General features: G+C 49.5%; 1 protein-coding gene across 3 annotated transcripts in view; it reads left to right on the top strand.

Annotated features, from left to right (window-relative positions):
• The window catches only part of IHO1 (interactor of HORMAD1 1), a 154210-nt gene that overhangs the window by 36340 nt on the left and 100325 nt on the right, over positions 1-17545 (top strand). The window contains exon 1 of one of the 3 annotated variants that reach the window (XM_063941077.1): positions 15380-15542. The exons of 1 other annotated variant lie outside the window; for it this stretch is intronic. The gene's annotated coding sequence lies outside the window, so the exon portion shown is untranslated. Of the gene's footprint in view, positions 1-15379; positions 15562-17545 lie in introns of those variants that run through there. One more of the 3 variants, XM_063941078.1, reaches the window with a different exon arrangement.

Genomic DNA, 17545 nt, shown 5'->3' with positions numbered 1-17545 from the left:
CCTTCCAGCACTTGCAGGGGGCGTGCAAATGGTGGAAGGCGCATGCTCTTCACGTCCAGTGTTGGGAAGGTCAGGCATCGCAACCGACACAATTGGACTCTCCTTGTGGATTTGGGATTTCGAAGAACGCACAGTTCTTTGCGGTGCTTTTGCCAGCTTGAGTCTTTTCAGTTTTCTAGCGAGAGGCTGAGTGCTTCCATCCTCATGTGAAGCTGAACCACTAGCCATGAACATAGGCCAGGGCCTCAGCCGTTCCTTGCCACTCCGTGTGGTAAATGGCATATTGGCAAGTTTACGCTTCTCCTCCGACAATTTTATTTTAGGTTTTGGAGTCCTTTTTTTACTGATATTTGGTGTTTTGGATTTGACATGCTCTGTACTATGACATTGGGCATCGGCCTTGGCAGACGACGTTGCTGGCATTTCATCGTCTCGGCCATGACTAGTGGCAGCAGCTTCAGCACGAGGTGGAAGTGGATCTTGATCTTTCCCTAATTTTGGAACCTCAACATTTTTGTTCTCCATATTTTAATAGGCACAACTAAAAGGCACCTCAGGTAAACAATGGAGATGGATGGATACTAGTATACTTATGGATGGACTGCCGAGTGCCGACACAGAGGTAGCTACAGCCGTGGACTACCGTACTGTACTGTATCTGCTGCTAATATAGACTGGATGATAATGAGATGTAGTATGTATAAAGAAGAAAGAAAAAAAAAACCACGGGTAGGTGGTATACAATTATGGATGGACTGCCGAGTGCCGACACAGAGGTAGCTACAGCCGTGGACTACCGTACTGTACTGTGTCTGCTGCTAATATAGACTGGATGATAATGAGATGTAGTATGTATGTATAAAGAAGAAAGAAAAAAAAAACCACGGGTAGGTGGTATACAATTATGGATGGACTGCCGAGTGCCGACACAGAGGTAGCTACAGCCGTGAACTACCGTACTGTGTCTGCTGCTAATATAGACTGGTTGATAATGAGATGTAGTATGTATAAAGAAGAAAGAAAAAAAAAACCACGGGTAGGTGGTATACAATTATGGATGGACTGCCGAGTGCCGACACAGAGGTAGCTACAGCCGTGGACTACCGTACTGTACTGTGTCTGCTGCTAATATAGACTGGATGATAATGAGATGTAGTATGTATGTATAAAGAAGAAAGAAAAAAAAAACCACGGGTAGGTGGTATACAATTATGGATGGACTGCCGAGTGCCGACACAGAGGTAGCTACAGCCATGGACTACCGTACTGTACTGTGTCTGCTGCTAATATAGACTGGATGATAATGAGATGTAGTATGTATAAAGAAGAAAGAAAAAAAAAACCACGGGTAGGTGGTATACAATTATGGATGGACTGCCGAGTGCCGACACAGAGGTAGCTACAGCCGTGGACTACCGTACTGTACTGTGTCTGCTGCTAATATAGACTGGATGATAATGAGATATAGTATGTATGTATAAAGAAGAAAGAAAAAAAAACCACGGGTAGGTGGTATACAATTATGGATGGACTGCCGAGTGCCGACACAGAGGTAGCTACAGCCGTGAACTACCGTACTGTGTCTGCTGCTAATATAGACTGGTTGATAATGAGATGTAGTATGTATAAAGAAGAAAGAAAAAAAAACCACGGGTAGGTGGTATACAATTATGGATGGACTGCCGAGTGCCGACACAGAGGTAGCTACAGCCGTGGACTACCGTACTGTACTGTGTCTGCTGCTAATATAGACTGGATGATAATGAGATGTAGTATGTATAAAGAAGAAAGAAAAAAAAAACCACGGGTAGGTGGTATACAATTATGGATGGACTGCCGAGTGCCGACACAGAGGTAGCTACAGCCGTGGACTACCGTACTGTACTGTGTCTGCTGCTAATATAGACTGGATGATAATGAGATGTAGTATGTAAAGAAGAAAGAAAAAAAAAACCACGGGTAGGTGGTATACAATTATGGATGGACTGCCGAGTGCCGACACAGAGGTAGCTACAGCCGTGGACTACCGTACTGTACTGTGTCTGCTGCTAATATAGACTGGATGATAATGAGATGTAGTATGTATAAAGAAGAAAGAAAAAAAAAACCACGGGTAGGTGGTATACAATTATGGATGGACTGCCGAGTGCCGACACAGAGGTAGCTACAGCCGTGGACTACCGTACTGTACTGTGTCTGCTGCTAATATAGACTGGTTGATAATGAGATGTAGTATGTATAAAGAAGAAAGAAAAAAAAAACCACGGGTAGGTGGTATACAATTATGGATGGACTGCCGAGTGCCGAGTGCCGACACAGAGGTAGCTACAGCCGTGGACTACCGTACTGTACTGTGTCTGCTGCTAATATAGACTGGATGATAATGAGATGTAGTATGTATAAAGAAGAAAGAAAAAAAAAACCACGGGTAGGTGGTATACAATTATGGATGGACTGCCGAGTGCCGACACAGAGGTAGCTACAGCCGTGGACTACCGTACTGTACTGTGTCTGCTGCTAATATAGACTGGATGATAATGAGATGTAGTATGTATGTATAAAGAAGAAAGAAAAAAAAAAACACGGGTAGGTGGTATACAATTATGGATGGACTGCCGAGTGCCGACACAGAGGTAGCTACAGCCGTGGACTACCGTACTGTGTCTGCTGCTAATATAGACTGGTTGATAATGAGATGTAGTATGTATAAAGAAGAAAGAAAAAAAAAAACACGGGTAGGTGGTATACAATTATGGATGGACTGCCGAGTGCCGACACAGAGGTAGCTACAGCCGTGGACTACCGTACTGTACTGTGTCTGCTGCTAATATAGACTGGATGATAATGAGATGTAGTATGTATAAAGAAGAAAGAAAAAAAAACCACGGGTAGGTGGTATACAATTATGGATGGACTGCCGAGTGCCGACACAGAGGTAGCTACAGCCGTGAACTACCGTACTGTGTCTGCTGCTAGTAGACTGGATGATAAATAATGATATAAAAATATATATATATCACTACTGCAGCCGGACAGGTATATATTATATAATGACGGACCTGCTGGAGTGGACACTGTCTGTCAGCAGAATGAGTTTTTTAATTTTTATAGAATAAAAAAACACCACACAAGTCACACGACGAGTGTACTTTTTCAGGCAGACATTCAATCACAATATACTATACTGGTGGTCAGTGTGGTCAGGTCACTGGTCACAGTGGTCAGTGGTCAGTCACACTGGCAGTGGCACTCTGGCAGCAAAAGTGTGCACTGTTTAATATGTACTCCTGGCTCCTGCTATAACCTATAACTGCTCCCCAGTCTCCCCCACAATTAAGCTGTGTGAGCACAGTCAGATATTATACATAGATGATGCAGCACACTGGGCTGAGCACAGATATGGTATGTGAGTGTGACTGAGTCACTGTGTATCGTTTTTTTCAGGCAGAGAACAAGAACAGAACGGATTATTAAATAATAATAAATTATAAAACTGCACTGGTGGTCAGGTCACTGGTCATCAGTCACTAGTATAACTCCTCCTAAGCTCCAGTAAGTAAATGAAGTGTCTCACTCTCACTCTCCTATCTATTTTAATTTCTAAACGGAGAGGACGCCAGCCACGTCCTCTCCCTATCAATCTCAATGCACGTGTGAAAATGGCCGCGACGCGCGGCTCCTTATATAGAATCCGAGTCTCGCGATAGAATCCGAGCCTCGCGAGAATCCGACAGCGTGATGATGACGTTCGGGCGCGCTTGGGTTAACCGAGCAAGGCGGGAAGATCCGAGTCGCTCGGACCCGTGTAAAAAAACATGAAGTTCGGGCGGGTTCGGATTCAGAGAAACCGAACCCGCTCATCTCTATATAATACCCTCTGGGATATAACTTCCATCCACTGCGGTAACAGAAATGGTACGATCCAAAGGAACCGTTTGTATTCCAGATCGTTTGACCAGAGCTGACGTAATGAAGCTTTCGGCGGCTCCGGAGTCGAGTAGTGCAGGGATGAGAAGAGAAGAAGAAGGGAGCTCCAATTGGGTTAACAGGACAGACTCTTTCTTGGTATGTAATTCTGAGAATTCTCCTAGCTTGAACTCTCCAGCACAAACTAGGAGCGGGCGTTTCCCGGACGTAGACTGCAAGTTTTCACAAAGTGATCAGATGCACCACAATACAGGCAGAGGTTCCCTTGTCGCCGTCTCTGACGTTCTTCATTGGAGAGGTGGGAGCGATTAATCTGCATGGGTTCTTCCTCAGTTGGTGATGATGGTATTGGTGGAAGAACAACTCTAGTCTTAAGGCGATCTGACCGCAACCTCTCCATACAGCGTTCTCTGTACCTCAGATCTAACTTATTGCATAAAGAAATTAGTTTATCCAACTTATCAGGTACGTCCTGAGTTGCGAGGTCATCTTTGATCTTTTCAGAGAGACCGCTCCAGAAAGCTGCAATGAGAGCCTCCTCGTTCCAGTTCAGTTCTGAGGAAAGGGTGCAAAACTGGATCACGTACTGACTGACCGTACGTACGTACGTACGTACGCGTGCCCTGACGCAGGCGCAGGATCTCCAATGAGGCGGCAGAAGTCCTGCCCGGTTCGTCGAAGATTCTTCGAAAGGTGGCCATGAATTCTGGATAGTTAGATAAGATGGGATCCATCCTCTCCCACAAAGGTGAAGCCCATTCCAACGCTTGCCCGGTTAGTAAAGAAATTATATAGGCTACTTTGGTTCGTGCTGATGAGAAGTTGGCCGACTGTAGTTCGAACTGGATTTCGCACTGGTTAAGAAACCCGCGGCATTGTTTTGGATTCCCATCAAATTTACTGGGAGGTGGCAAATGCAAACGTGGAAGTGGTACTGGTACAGGAGGAAGCGGGACCGGAAGTGCCAATGTGGGAGCAGCTGTAGATACTTGAGGGGCCCGTCATGGCAACACAGAGAGAATCGAGACGTTCGGACATACTCTGCATGAACTGCACGATTTGAGATTGCGTGGCCTCCTGCTTACTTAAGCGAGACCAGATATCTGCAGTTGAATCCCCTCCTGAGGCCTGATCACCCGTCGAATCCATTGGGTCAGTGCTTACTGTCACGTCTGGCAGGGTTTGAGGATCCGGCAGCTGAGATTTGCCCGAGGAGGTAGCAGCCTGTGAATGAACCAGATGAGGGGGCTGGATATAGTTCCTTCGCATGGCACACGGAGCAATGAAGAACGTAGGCGAGGTTTGAGAGTCAATGGAAAGTATTTATTATGTACAGGGCTGAGGTAGAGAACCGAGGCTGAAGCACAATGGTTAAAGACGTGGCTGGAGGTGAAGAACTGCGGACTGTGATTCGAAAGACGAGACTGTAGATGATGAACTGTGGAACTGTGGATGGTAATTGAAAACGTGGCTGGAGACAAGGACTGTGGACTGTGGTTTGGAAAACGAGGCTTGAAGATGATAATCTGCAGGCTGTGGTCAGTGGTACAAAGGCGTGGCTGGTGAAGGAGATCTGTGGAGTGTGGCTTGAAAGACGAGGCAGAAGACCCGGGGCCGACTGTGCCCAAAGAGTCTTACTGGACCGGGTTTTCCAGGAGCGCTTCCACAGGCATTAGCAGGCAAGAAACGGCAGGGCTGCAGCAGCAACAGAGAACCGACCAAGCAGGATCAGGAGGAACCAAGATACAGCAGGAATCCTGGGAGCACAGGCTAAAGCACCTACAACAGGGTTGTAACTTGAAGCACTGGCATCCCTGTCCTAAACCAGCCCCCTTTTATAGGGAGAGCTTCCCCTGGATTGGCTGGAAGAAACAGGAAACAGGAACTATGCTTAAAACTTGGTCTCCAACATGGCGGCGCCCAGAAATGCAGACCTTTTTGCAAAGCCACATTGCTCACTGCCCCTGGCCTCCAAGCAACGGTTCAGCAAGAGCGACCCGCTGTAGCGGCGTCTCGCCGCCACGAGCGGACCCCCTCACCGCCGCTACTGCTGCCCACGGATCCGGCGCAGCAGCCCACCTCCGCCGCTGCCCGCACAACGCCAAGGAAGCCAGCCCCGCGGCCTCAGCGTACCGGTAAGACTCCGGACGCTGACAAGTGGGGACTGCCCCAGATAGACATGATGGCGTCCCGCCTCAACAAAAAGCTGCAGAGGTATTGCGCCAGGTCAAGAGACCCTCAGGCGGTAGCTGTGGACGCCCTAGTGACACCGTGGGTGTTCCAGTCGGTCTATGTGTTTCCTCCTCTTCCTCTCATCCCAAAGGTGTTGAGAATAATAAGAAAAAGAGGAGTGCAGACAATTCTCATTGTTCCAGATTGGCCGCGAAGGGCCTGGTATCCGGATCTGCAGGAGATGCTCACAGAAGATCCGTGGCCTCTTCCTCTAAGGCAGGACCTGTTGCAACAGGGGCCCTGTGTGTTCCACGACTTACCGCGGCTGCGTTTGACGGCATGGCGGTTGAACGCCGGATCCTAGCGGAAAAGGGCATTCCGGATGAGGTCATTCCTACTCTGATAAAGGCTAGGAAGGACGTGACAGCTAAACATTATCACCGTATATGGCGAAAGTATGTTTCTTGGTGTGAGGCCAGGAATGCTCCTACGGAAGAATTCCATCTGGGCCGTTTCCTTCACTTCCTACAAACTGGAGTGAATTTGGGCCTAAAATTAGGCTCCATTAAGGTTCAGATTTCAGCCTTATCCATTTTCTTTCAGAAAGAATTAGCTTCTCTCCCAGAAGTACAGACTTTTGTGAAGGGAGTGCTGCATATTCAGCCTCCTTTTGTACCTCCGGTGGCGCCTTGGGACCTTAACGTGTTGTTGGGTTTCCTTAAGTCGCACTGGTTTGAACCACTTAAAACGGTGGAGTTAAAATATCTCACTTGGAAGGTGGTCATGTTGTTAGCCTTGGCTTCGGCTAGGCGAGTGTCGGAATTGGCGGCTTTGTCTCATAAAATCCCCTATCTGGTTTTCCATATGGATAGAGCGGAATTGCGGACCCGTCCTCAATTCTTGCCTAAGGTGGTGTCATCTTTTCATATGAACCAACCTATTGTGGTGCCTGTGGCTACGCGAGACTTGGAGGATTCCGAGTCCCTTGATGTGGTCAGGGCTTTGAAAATTTACGTGGCCAGAACGGCTAGTCAGAAAAACAGAAGCACTGTTTGTCCTGTATGCAGCCAACAAGGTTGGCGCTCCTGCTTAAAAGCAGACTATTGCTCGCTGGATCTGTAACACGATTCAGCAGGCTCATTCTACGGCTGGGTTGCCGTTACCAAAATCGGTCAAGGTCCATTCCACTAGGAAGGTGGGCTCTTCTTGGGCGGCTGCCCGAGGGGTCTCGGCACTACAGCTGTGCCGAGCTGCTACTTGGTCGGGTTCAAACACCTTTGCAAAATTCTATAAGTTTGTTACCCTGGCTGAGGAGGACCTCCTGTTTGCTCAATCGGTGCTGCAGAGTCATCCGCACTCTCCCGCCCGTTTGGGAGCTTTGGTATAATCCCCATGGTCCTTACGGAGTCCCCAGCATCCTCTACGACGTAAGAGAAAATAAGATTTTAAACCTACCGGTAAATCTTTTTCTCGTAGTCCGTAGAGGATGCTGGGCGCCCGTCCCAAGTGCGGACTACTTCTGTAAGACTTGTATATAGTTTTGCTTACATAAGGGTTATGTTATAGTTTTCATCAGTCTCGGACTGATGCTATGTTGTTTTCATACTGTTAACTGGTTAGTATAACACAAGTTATACGGTGTGAATGCTGTGGGCTAGTATGAATCTTGCCCTTGGATTAACAAAAATCCTTTCCTCGTACTGTCCGTCTCCTCTGGGCACAGTTTCTCTAACTGAGGTCAGGAGGAGGGGCATAGAGGGAGGAGCCAGTGCACACCCATACCTAAAGTTCTTTCTTAAAGTGCCCATGTCTCCTGCGGAGCCCGTCTATCCCCATGGTCCTTACGGAGTCCCCAGCATCCTCTACGGACTACGAGAAAAAGATTTACCGGTAGGTTAAAATCTTTTTATTGCATACTAGTTACAGAATATGCACATTACTTCTGGTTGAGGAGAGAAAGCTTAACAGCCATGAAACACATTATTCAGTCTGTAACTAAACCAAATAAAAACATTTTTTTTTTACTTTGCATACTTTGCTAATTGGATGATTTTAGGTGGGATTTTTTTTTAGGTGGGCTTGGATTTATTATATTATCTACTATTTAGCCAGTGGCGGATCTTGCCACGGGCAAGCAGGACTTTTGCCCGGGGCGCCGCCTTCCGGAGGGCGCCGGCGCCATCCAGAGGGCGCCGCACCATGGCAAGATCCGCCAATGTGCCCCCCGCAGTGCCCCGCTGTGCCCCCCGCTTTGAAGGGAACCAGACGCGTAGCGTCTAGTTTTCCTTCATGGAGAGGACCTTTGTTGTGCGGTGCGCGATGATGTCATCGCGCACCACACAGCATAGTGGCTCAGACACTAGGAGTAATAATTGACCTTTAGTGTCTATGCTGTTCTATGGGAGAGACGTAATAACGTCTCTCGCATAGATCGAGGAGAGGAGAAGAGCGGCGCCGGCGGAGGAGGTCTGCAGCGGTCTGGATCAGGAACGGGGATAGTAAGTATACTTTTTTTATTTTATATTTTCTTTCAGCGGCGCTACAGGGGGCACAAATGGGGGCGTAACTGACCACGCCCCCATTTGAAGCCACACCCCTATACTTTGCCCGGGGCGCCACAAGGCCAAGAACCGGCCCTGTATCTAGCCTCCAGGGAGTTTGCCAACCACAATCACATTGAGCAGGAACAGTGAGTTGGGAACACTGTACCACAGGGGCTCCACCTCCTGCAGGCTTATGCTGCATGAATTAGATCCATCCACTGAGTCACTGAGTCTACACAGTGTACAACTGTCTCAACTCACTGGCAGACTCAGGATGAATCATGATTCATGAATGGATCAGGCTTGCCTACCCTCCCGCATTCAACGGGAGGCTCCCGATTTTTACATGAGCCTCCCGCTGCCCCACAAACCTTGCCAGCCCCCCGGATTTTTAGAGTCCTTACCGATAATCAGTACTGCGCATGCGCAAGTACGGAGAGGCCAGGGGGCGGGGCCTGCACGGGAGACTTCATGGCCGGACACCGCAGTGTTGTGTGTATGTAGCATCGACACACTGCACACTGAAAAGCCGTCTCAATCAGGGGTGTGCTTCCCTGTGGCTGGCCCCTCCCACCACACTCAGAGAGTGCTGGCTGCGTGTATCAGCCCAGCAGCAGCAGCTCTCCTCTGTGTCTGCTCCTCGGCTCTCACTGCTGCCTTCCCACACTGTCCTGGACCTGAGTCCTCCAGTCCACTAGCCAAGTGAGTGCTGTATGTAATGGGGGGAATGTAATGTGGAACTGACTGGGTGTAATATGAGAAAGGAGGATGCTGTGTATAAAATAAGAATTTACTCACCGGTAATTCTATTTCTCGTAGTCCGTAGTGGATGCTGGGAACTCCGTAAGGACCATGGGGAATAGACGGGCTCCGCAGAAGACTGGGCACTCTAAAGAAAAGATTAGGTACTATCTGGTGTGCACTGGCTCCTCCCTCTATGCCCCTCCTCAAGACCTCAGTTAGGGAAACTGTGCCCGGAAGAGCTGACATTACAAGGAAAGGATTTTTGGAATCCAGGGTAAGACTCATACCAGCCACACCAATCACACCGTACAACTTGTGATAACCTTACCCAGTTAACAGTATGAACAACAACTGAGCCTCACTCAACGGATGGCTCATAACAATAACCCTTATTTAAGCAATAACTATATACACGTATTGCAGAGAGTCCGCACTTGGGACGGGCGCCCAGCATCCACTACGGACTACGAGAAATAGAATTACCGGTGAGTAAATTCTTATTTTCTCTGACGTCCTAGTGGATGCTGGGAACTCCGTAAGGACCATAGGGATTATACCAAAGCTCCCAAACGGGCGGGAGAGTGCGGATGACTCTGCAGCACCAAATAAGCAAACACAAGGTCCTCCTCAGCCAGGGTATCAAACTTGTAGAACTTTGCAAAGGTGTTTGAACCCGACCAAGTAGCCGCTCGGCAAAGCTGTAAAGCCGAGACCCCTCGGGCAGCCGCCCAAGAAGAGCCCACCTTCCTTATGGAATGGGCTTTTACTGATTTTGGATGCGGCAATCCAGCCGCAGAATGAGCCAGCTGAATCGTGCTACAGATCCAGCGAGCAATAGTTTGCTTTGAAGCAGGAGCACCCAGCTTATTGGGTGCATGCAGGATAAACAGCGAGTCAGTCTTCCTGACTCCAGCCGTTCTGGAAACATATATTTTCAAAGCCCTGACTACGTCCAGCAACTTGGAGTCCTCCAAGTCCCGAGTAGCCGCAGGCACCACAATAGGTTGGTTCAAATGAAACGATGATACCACCTTTGGGAGAAATTGGGGACAAGTCCTCAATTCTGCCCTGTCCATATGGAAGATCAGATATGGGCTTTTACATGGCAAAGCCGCCAATTCCGACACACGCCTAGCCGATGCTAAGGCCAACAGCATGACCACTTTCCACGTGAGATACTTTAGTTCCACGGTCTTAAGTGGCTCAAACCAGTGGGATTTCAGGAAATCCAACACAACGTTAAGATCCCAGGGTGCCACTGGTGGCACAAAAGGGGGCTGAATATGCAGCACTCCCTAAACAAACGTCTGAACCTCAGGCAGTGAAGCCAGTTCTTTTTGAAAGAAAACGGATAGGGCCGAAATCTGGACCTTTATGGACCCCATTTTAGGCCCATAGTCACCCCTGACTGTAGGAAGTGCAGGAATCGACCCAGCTGGAATTCCTCTGTAGGGGCCGTCCTGGCCTCACACCAAGCAACATATTTTCGCCATATACGGTGATAATGCTTTGCTGTCACGTCCTTCCTAGCCTTTATCAGCATAGGAATAACTTCATCCGGAATGCCTTTTTCCGCTAGGATCCGGCGTTCAACCGCCATGCCGTCAAACGCAGCCGCGGTAAGTCTTGGAACAGACAGGGCCCTTGTTGCAGCAGGTCCTGTCTGAGAGGCAGAGGCCATGGGTCCTCTGTGCGCATTTCTTGCAGTTCCGGGTACCAAGTCCTTCTTGGCCAATCCGGAACAATGAGTATTGTTCTTATTCCTCTCTTTCTTACTATTCTCAGTACCTTGGGTATGAGAGGAAGAGGAGGAAACACATATACCGACTGGTACACCCACGGTGTCACTAGGGCGTCCACAGCTATCGCCTGAGGCGCAATATCTTTTTAGCTTTTTGTTGAGGCGGGACGCCATCATGTCCACCTGTGGCAGTTCCCATCGCTTTGCAATCTGTGTGAAGACTTCTTGATGAAGTCCCCACTCTCCTGGGTGGAGGTCGTGTCTGCTGAGGAAGTCTGCTTCCCAGTTGTCCACTCCCGGAATGAACACTGCTGACAGTGCTTGCACGTGATTCTCCGCCCACCGAAGAATCTTTGTGGCTTCCGCCATTGCCATCCTGCTTCTTGTGCTGCCCTGGTGGTTTACATGGGCGACCGCCGTGATGTTGTCTGACTGAATCAGCACTGGCCGGTTTCGAAGCAGGGGCTCTGCTTGACTCAGGGCGTTGTAAATGGCCCTTAGTTCCAGTATATTTATGTGTAGAGAAGTCTCCAGACTTGACCACAGCCCTTGGAAGTTTCTTCCCTGAGTGACTGCCCCCCATCCTCGGAGGCTTGCATCCGTGGTCACCAGGACCCAGTCCTGTATGCCGAACCTGCGGCCCTCGAGAAGGTGAGCACTCTGCAGCCACCACAGAAGAGACACCCTGGCCCTTGGGGACAGGGTGATCAGCCGATGCATCTGAAGATGCGATCCGGACCACTTGTCCAACAGATCCCACTGAAAGATCCTTGCATGGAATCTGCTGAAGGGAATGGCTTCGTATGAAGCCACCATCTTTCCCAGGACTCGCGTGCAGTGATGCACCGATACCTGTTTTGGTTTCAGGAGGTCCCCGACCAGAGATGCTAATTCCTGGGCCTTCTCCACCGGGAGAAACACCTTCTTCTGTTCTGTGTCCAGAATCATGCCCAGGAAAAGCAGACGCGTCGTAGGAATCAGCTGCGACTTTGGAACATTCAGAATCCAGCCGTGCTGTTGCAACACTTCCTGAGAGAGTGCTACGCTGATCAACAACTGCTCTCTGGATCTCGCCTTTATGAGGAGATTGTCCAAGTACGGGATAACTATAACTCCCTTCTTCCGAAGGAGTATCATCATTTCGGCCATTACCTTGGTAAATATCCTCGGTGCCGTGGACAGGCCAAACGGCAACGTCTGGAACTGGTAATGACAGTCCTGTACCACAAACCTGAGGTACTCCTGGTGAGGTGGGTAAATGGGGACATGCAAGTAAGCATCCTTGATGTCCAGCGACACCATAAAATCCCCCTCTTCCAGGCTTGCAATAACCGCTCTGAGCGATTCCATTTTGAACTTGAATTTCTTTATATAAGTGTTCAAGGATTTTAAATTCCGAATAGGTCTCACCGAACCGTCCGGTTTCGGTACCACAAACATTGTGGAATAGTAACCCCTTCCCTGTTGAAGGAGGGGGACCCTGATAATCACTTGCTGGAGGTACAGCTTGTGAATTGCCGCCAGTACTACCTCCCTTTCCATGGGGGAAGCTGGCAAGGCTGATTTGAGGTAACGGCGGGGGGGAGTCGCTTCGAATTCCAGCTTGTATCCCTGAGATACAATTTGTACAGCCCAGAGATCCACCTGTGAGCGAACCCACTGGTTGCTGAAGTTTCGGAGACGCGCCCCCACCGCACCTGGCTCCGCCTGTGGAGCCCCAACGTCATGCGGTGGACTTAGTGGAAGCAGGGGAGAACTTTTGTTCCTGGGAACTGGCTGCATGGTGCAGCTTCTTACCTCTACCCCTGCCTCTGGCAAGAAAGGATGTCTTCCTGCTTTCTATCCGCAGGCTCCTTTAGGGCGGCCGTATCCTGAGACGGCAGGGCCACTTTTTTAGATAAGCGTGTCAGCGCCTTGTCCACCCTAGGGGATGTTTCCCAACGTAACCTGTCCGTTGGCGGGAAAGGGTACGCCATCAGTAACCTCTTAGAAATCACTAGTTTCTTATCAGGGGAACTCCACGCTTCTTCACATAATTCATTTAATTCATCAGATGGGGGAAAAGTCACTGGCTGCTTTTTCTCCCCAAACATATAAACCCTCTTGGTATTAACAGGGTTAATCTCAGAAATGTGTAATACATCTTTCATTGCAATAATCATGTATCGGATGGCCTTGGTCATTTTAGACTGTAAATGTGCCTCATCATCGTCGACACTTGAGTCGGACTCCGTGTCGACATCTGTGTCAACCATCTGAGATAGAGGGCGTTTATGAGCCCCTGACGGTTTCTGAGTCGCCTGGGCAGGCGCGGGCTGAGACCCCGGCTGTCCCAAGGCTGCAGCGTCATCAAACCTTTTATGTAAGGAGCTTACATTGTCGTTTAAGACCTTCCACATACCCATCCAATCGGGTGTCGGCTCCGACGGGGGCGATACCACACTTATCTGCCCTTGCTCCGCCTCCACGTAACCCTCCTCATCAAACATGTCGACACAGCCGTACCGACACACCGCACACACACAGGGAATGCTCAGACTGAGGACAGGACCCCACAAAGTCCTTTGGGGAGACAGAGAGAGAGTATGCCAGCACACACCACAGCGCTATATAACACAGGGATTTTCACTTATAATAAGTGATTACCCAATAGCTGCCTTATATGTTTTATTTGCGCCTAAATTTATGTGCCCCCCCCTCTCTTTTTTACCCTTCTTGTACCTGGATACTGCAGGGGAGAGCCTGGGGAGCTGCTTCCAGCGGAGCTGTGAAGAGAAAATGGCGCTGGTGTGCTGAGGAAGAAGGCCCCGCCCCCTCAGTGGCGGGCTTCTGTCCCGCTTTCTGTGTAAAAAAAAATGGCGGGGTTTTTTACATATATACAGTGCCAGACTGTATATATGTATTTTTATTGCCAAAAGGTACTTCAATTGCTACCCAGGGCGCCCTCCCAATCCCCCCCCCCCCCCCCCCCCCACAGCGCCCTGCACCCTACAGTGACCGGAGTGTGTAAGTGTGCTGGGAGCAATGGCGCACAGCTGCGGTGCTGTGCGCTACCTTAAATGAAGACAGGAGTCTTCTGCCGCCGATTTCGTCGTCTTCAAGCTTCTGTTCTTCTGGCTCTGCGAGGGGGACGGCGGCGCGGCTTCGGGAACGGACGATCGAGGACAGGTGCCTGTGTTCGAACCCTCTGGAGCTAATGGTGTCCAGTAGCCTAAGAAGCACAAGCTAGCTGCAAGCAGGTAGGTTTGCTTCTCTCCCCTTAGTCCCACGTAGCAGTGAGTCTGTTGCCAGCAGAAGCTCACTGAAAATAAAAAACCTAATAAATACTTTCTTTACGAGTAAGCTCAGGAGAGCCCACTAGGAGCACCCAGCTCTGGCCGGGCACAGATTCTAACTGAGGTCTGGAGGAGGGGCATAGAGGGAGGAGCCAGTGCACACCAGATAGTACCTAATCTTTTCTTTAGAGTGCCCAGTCTCCTGCGGAGCCCGTCTATTCCCCATGGTCCTTCCGGAGTTCCCAGCATCCACTAGGACGTCAGAGAAAGTTATATAATCTGGTACTGGGTGTAATATGGGGGAAGGGGTCTGTGTATGCTGTGTGTATTACTAATATGGCACTGTGGGTAATATGAGGGGGGGGGGTATAATGTAATGTACTGGGTGTAATATGGGGGAAGGGGTCTGTGTATGCTGTGTGGTATACTAATATGGCACTGTGGGTAATATGGGGGGGGGGTATAATGTAATGTACTGGGTGTAATATGGGGTAGTGGGCTGTGTATGATGTGGTTCTTGGTGTAATATGGGTGGTTTGTGTATAATGTAATGTCCTAGGTATAATATGGGGAGGGGGTGTGTGTATAATGTTATGTAATAAGGTACTGTGTGTAGTAAGTGGGAGGGACTGCGTATAATGCAAAGTATTATGGTGCTGTGTGTAATATGTATATAATTAGTGATGAGCGAGGTTCGGTTTTACTCGGTTTTACTCGGTTCTCAAAACGGCATCTTATTGGCTATCCAAAACACGTGACATCCGTGAGCCAATAAGATGCCGTTTTGAGAACCGAGTAAAACCATATGTGTGTGTGTATGTATGTATGTATGTATGTATATATATATATATATATATATATATATATAATGGATCAGGCAGAGCAGCACAGCACTCACTGACTGGTGAGTCATGACTGCTCCCTCCCCCCTCCCACTGGGTGTCACCTGGTATTTCCTCTGGCCAATCACAGCTAAAGACACTCAGCAGAAGACACTGACTGAAGGACACACTGAGTTTCCTCCCTCTGGCTGAGAGAAGCTACTGCTGCAGCTGTCTCCACTCATTAAACTCAAACTTCCTGATGATTCCAGTCACTGTGTTGAGAGTCTTGAGACAGTGAGTCAGTAACCATCTCTAGGTGAGAAGAGCACTGTGAGGTAAATGTGTGACAGGCGGTACTCCGCCTCCGCCATTTTCACAGGGCCCAGTCAGGGAGGAGCTGCCACACTCACCCCCGGGGATTTGTGTAACGCCGTGTTGGTGCAGGGAGACAGACAGCTATAAACGGGATTGGGGGGTGCGGTGCCATGACTGAGTGCTGGCCAGCCTGTGGGTTCCCCAGCTAGCATGTAGCTGCGACGGCAGGATGCACTGGGACTTCCACAGTAGCTCACACAAAGAGGAATCAATCGTATACAGACTGTGGTGAACTACAAATACCATAATCACTTCTCACGATTATAGGCTTTTCTGGTTTGTTTTAATAATGGAAAAAACTGAGAGATGTAACTATCTTATTGTAAGTTATAAGGGCGGCACTGAACTCCGCCGGCCTGTCGTCCAAAGGAGGGCGCAAGCCGGGTACGCGCTAGAACGATCTCGGCCCGATGCAGTTTTGGGAAAAATATGCATTATAATGGAAAACGGCACATGAAAATATGTTCTGCTGCGCTACTGTGCCACAGCATGGCGTGACTAGCAGGGCTGTTTAACATGTACAGAGGCTAGATGTATGTGGACACATCTGTTCATCGGGTTGGGTATGTGTGACGGTCACAATACCAACGCCGGGATCCCGGCTGTGAGATGGCGGGGGGTCGAGCGCAACGAAGCCCCTTTTGGGCTTGCTGTGCTCACCACACAGCGGGCTCGTTAGCTCTCTGCGCTTGCCACAGGTTCTATTACCAACTGTTTGGTGATGTGGACATCCAGGAGTGGGAATAGTCCCCTTTGGTTGGCATGCCAACAGGCGGGATTTTGAGCGGGCGGGATGTGGTGGTGGGTATTGTGACCAGCGGTCTCCTGACCACATTCCTCTACATCAGAGAAAAAGCAATTGGGGTGGAAGGCACCTACATTTATTAAAGAGAAGTCATCCACTCTTTGCTAAATCGCAAAATGTTTAAAGGATGTAGAATTTACTTGCAACAGTATATAGTTTTCTCTTACGTCCTAGAGGATGCTGGGGTCCATATTAGTACCATGGGGTATAGGCGGGTCCACCAGGAGCCATGGGCACTTTAAGACTTTAATAGTGTGGGCTGGCTCCTCCCTCTATGCCCCTCCTACCAGACTCAGTTTAGAAAATGTGCCCGGAAGAGCCGGTCACATCTAGGGGAGCTCCTAGAGCTTCTTTGGTTTTATTTTTATTTTTAAAGATAATTAGGCACAGGGAGGCTGCTGGCAACAGCCTCCCTGCTTCCTGGGTCTTACGGGGGGAGTAGTGTCCAACCCTCTGAGGTTAATGGCCACTATCTCCACTGACAAGACACTGAGCTCCTGAGGGTGATGATCGTTAGCCCCCGAGGCGACCGCTCACTCCCGCAGCATGCCGCCATCCCCTAACAGAGCCAGAATATCGAGGTGGTGAGTGTGTCACCAGTGACCCGACAAGCGGGGAGCCGGTGTGTATGGCGGCTACAGGGTTGGAGCGCAGTACTAACACTGCACTCCAGAAGGCTCAGCGGTACAGGTGCGGCGCTGTGAGGGGCGCCCTAGGCCAGCGCAATACCCTTACAACTGGTCATTCACGCTATCAGGGGCTTCGGTAACGCTGCTAGCGCCATTACCTCAAGCCAGTATAAATATTCAAAGTGTGGGAAGACGTGCCATGTTTGGGGGCGGAGCTTATCAGAGCGGACCCAGCAGCTCACCAACACCAATTTCTCCCTGCAGATCCACACTCTGAGGCGCTGACAGGGAGCGCTGACCCTCCACAACTCCAGCTATCCTGTGCGGTACCAAGGGGGTTGTAGAAGGGGGGGAGACTGTCTATTAACTGTGTAGTTCTATAAAGGGTACACAGGCAGCGCCAGGCAATTATTCTATAACTGCCTACTGAGGTGCTGTGTGTGCTGACTCCAAGCTTTGTGTTTCTCTGAAGGTACTTGGGGGAAACTGTCTGACACTTTCGTGTGTGTG

This window comes from Pseudophryne corroboree, chromosome 9 (genome assembly GCF_028390025.1).
Source record: "Pseudophryne corroboree isolate aPseCor3 chromosome 9, aPseCor3.hap2, whole genome shotgun sequence".
Classification (NCBI taxonomy): domain Eukaryota; kingdom Metazoa; phylum Chordata; class Amphibia; order Anura; family Myobatrachidae; genus Pseudophryne; species Pseudophryne corroboree.
This window is presented reverse-complemented; position numbering and strand designations above follow the sequence as displayed.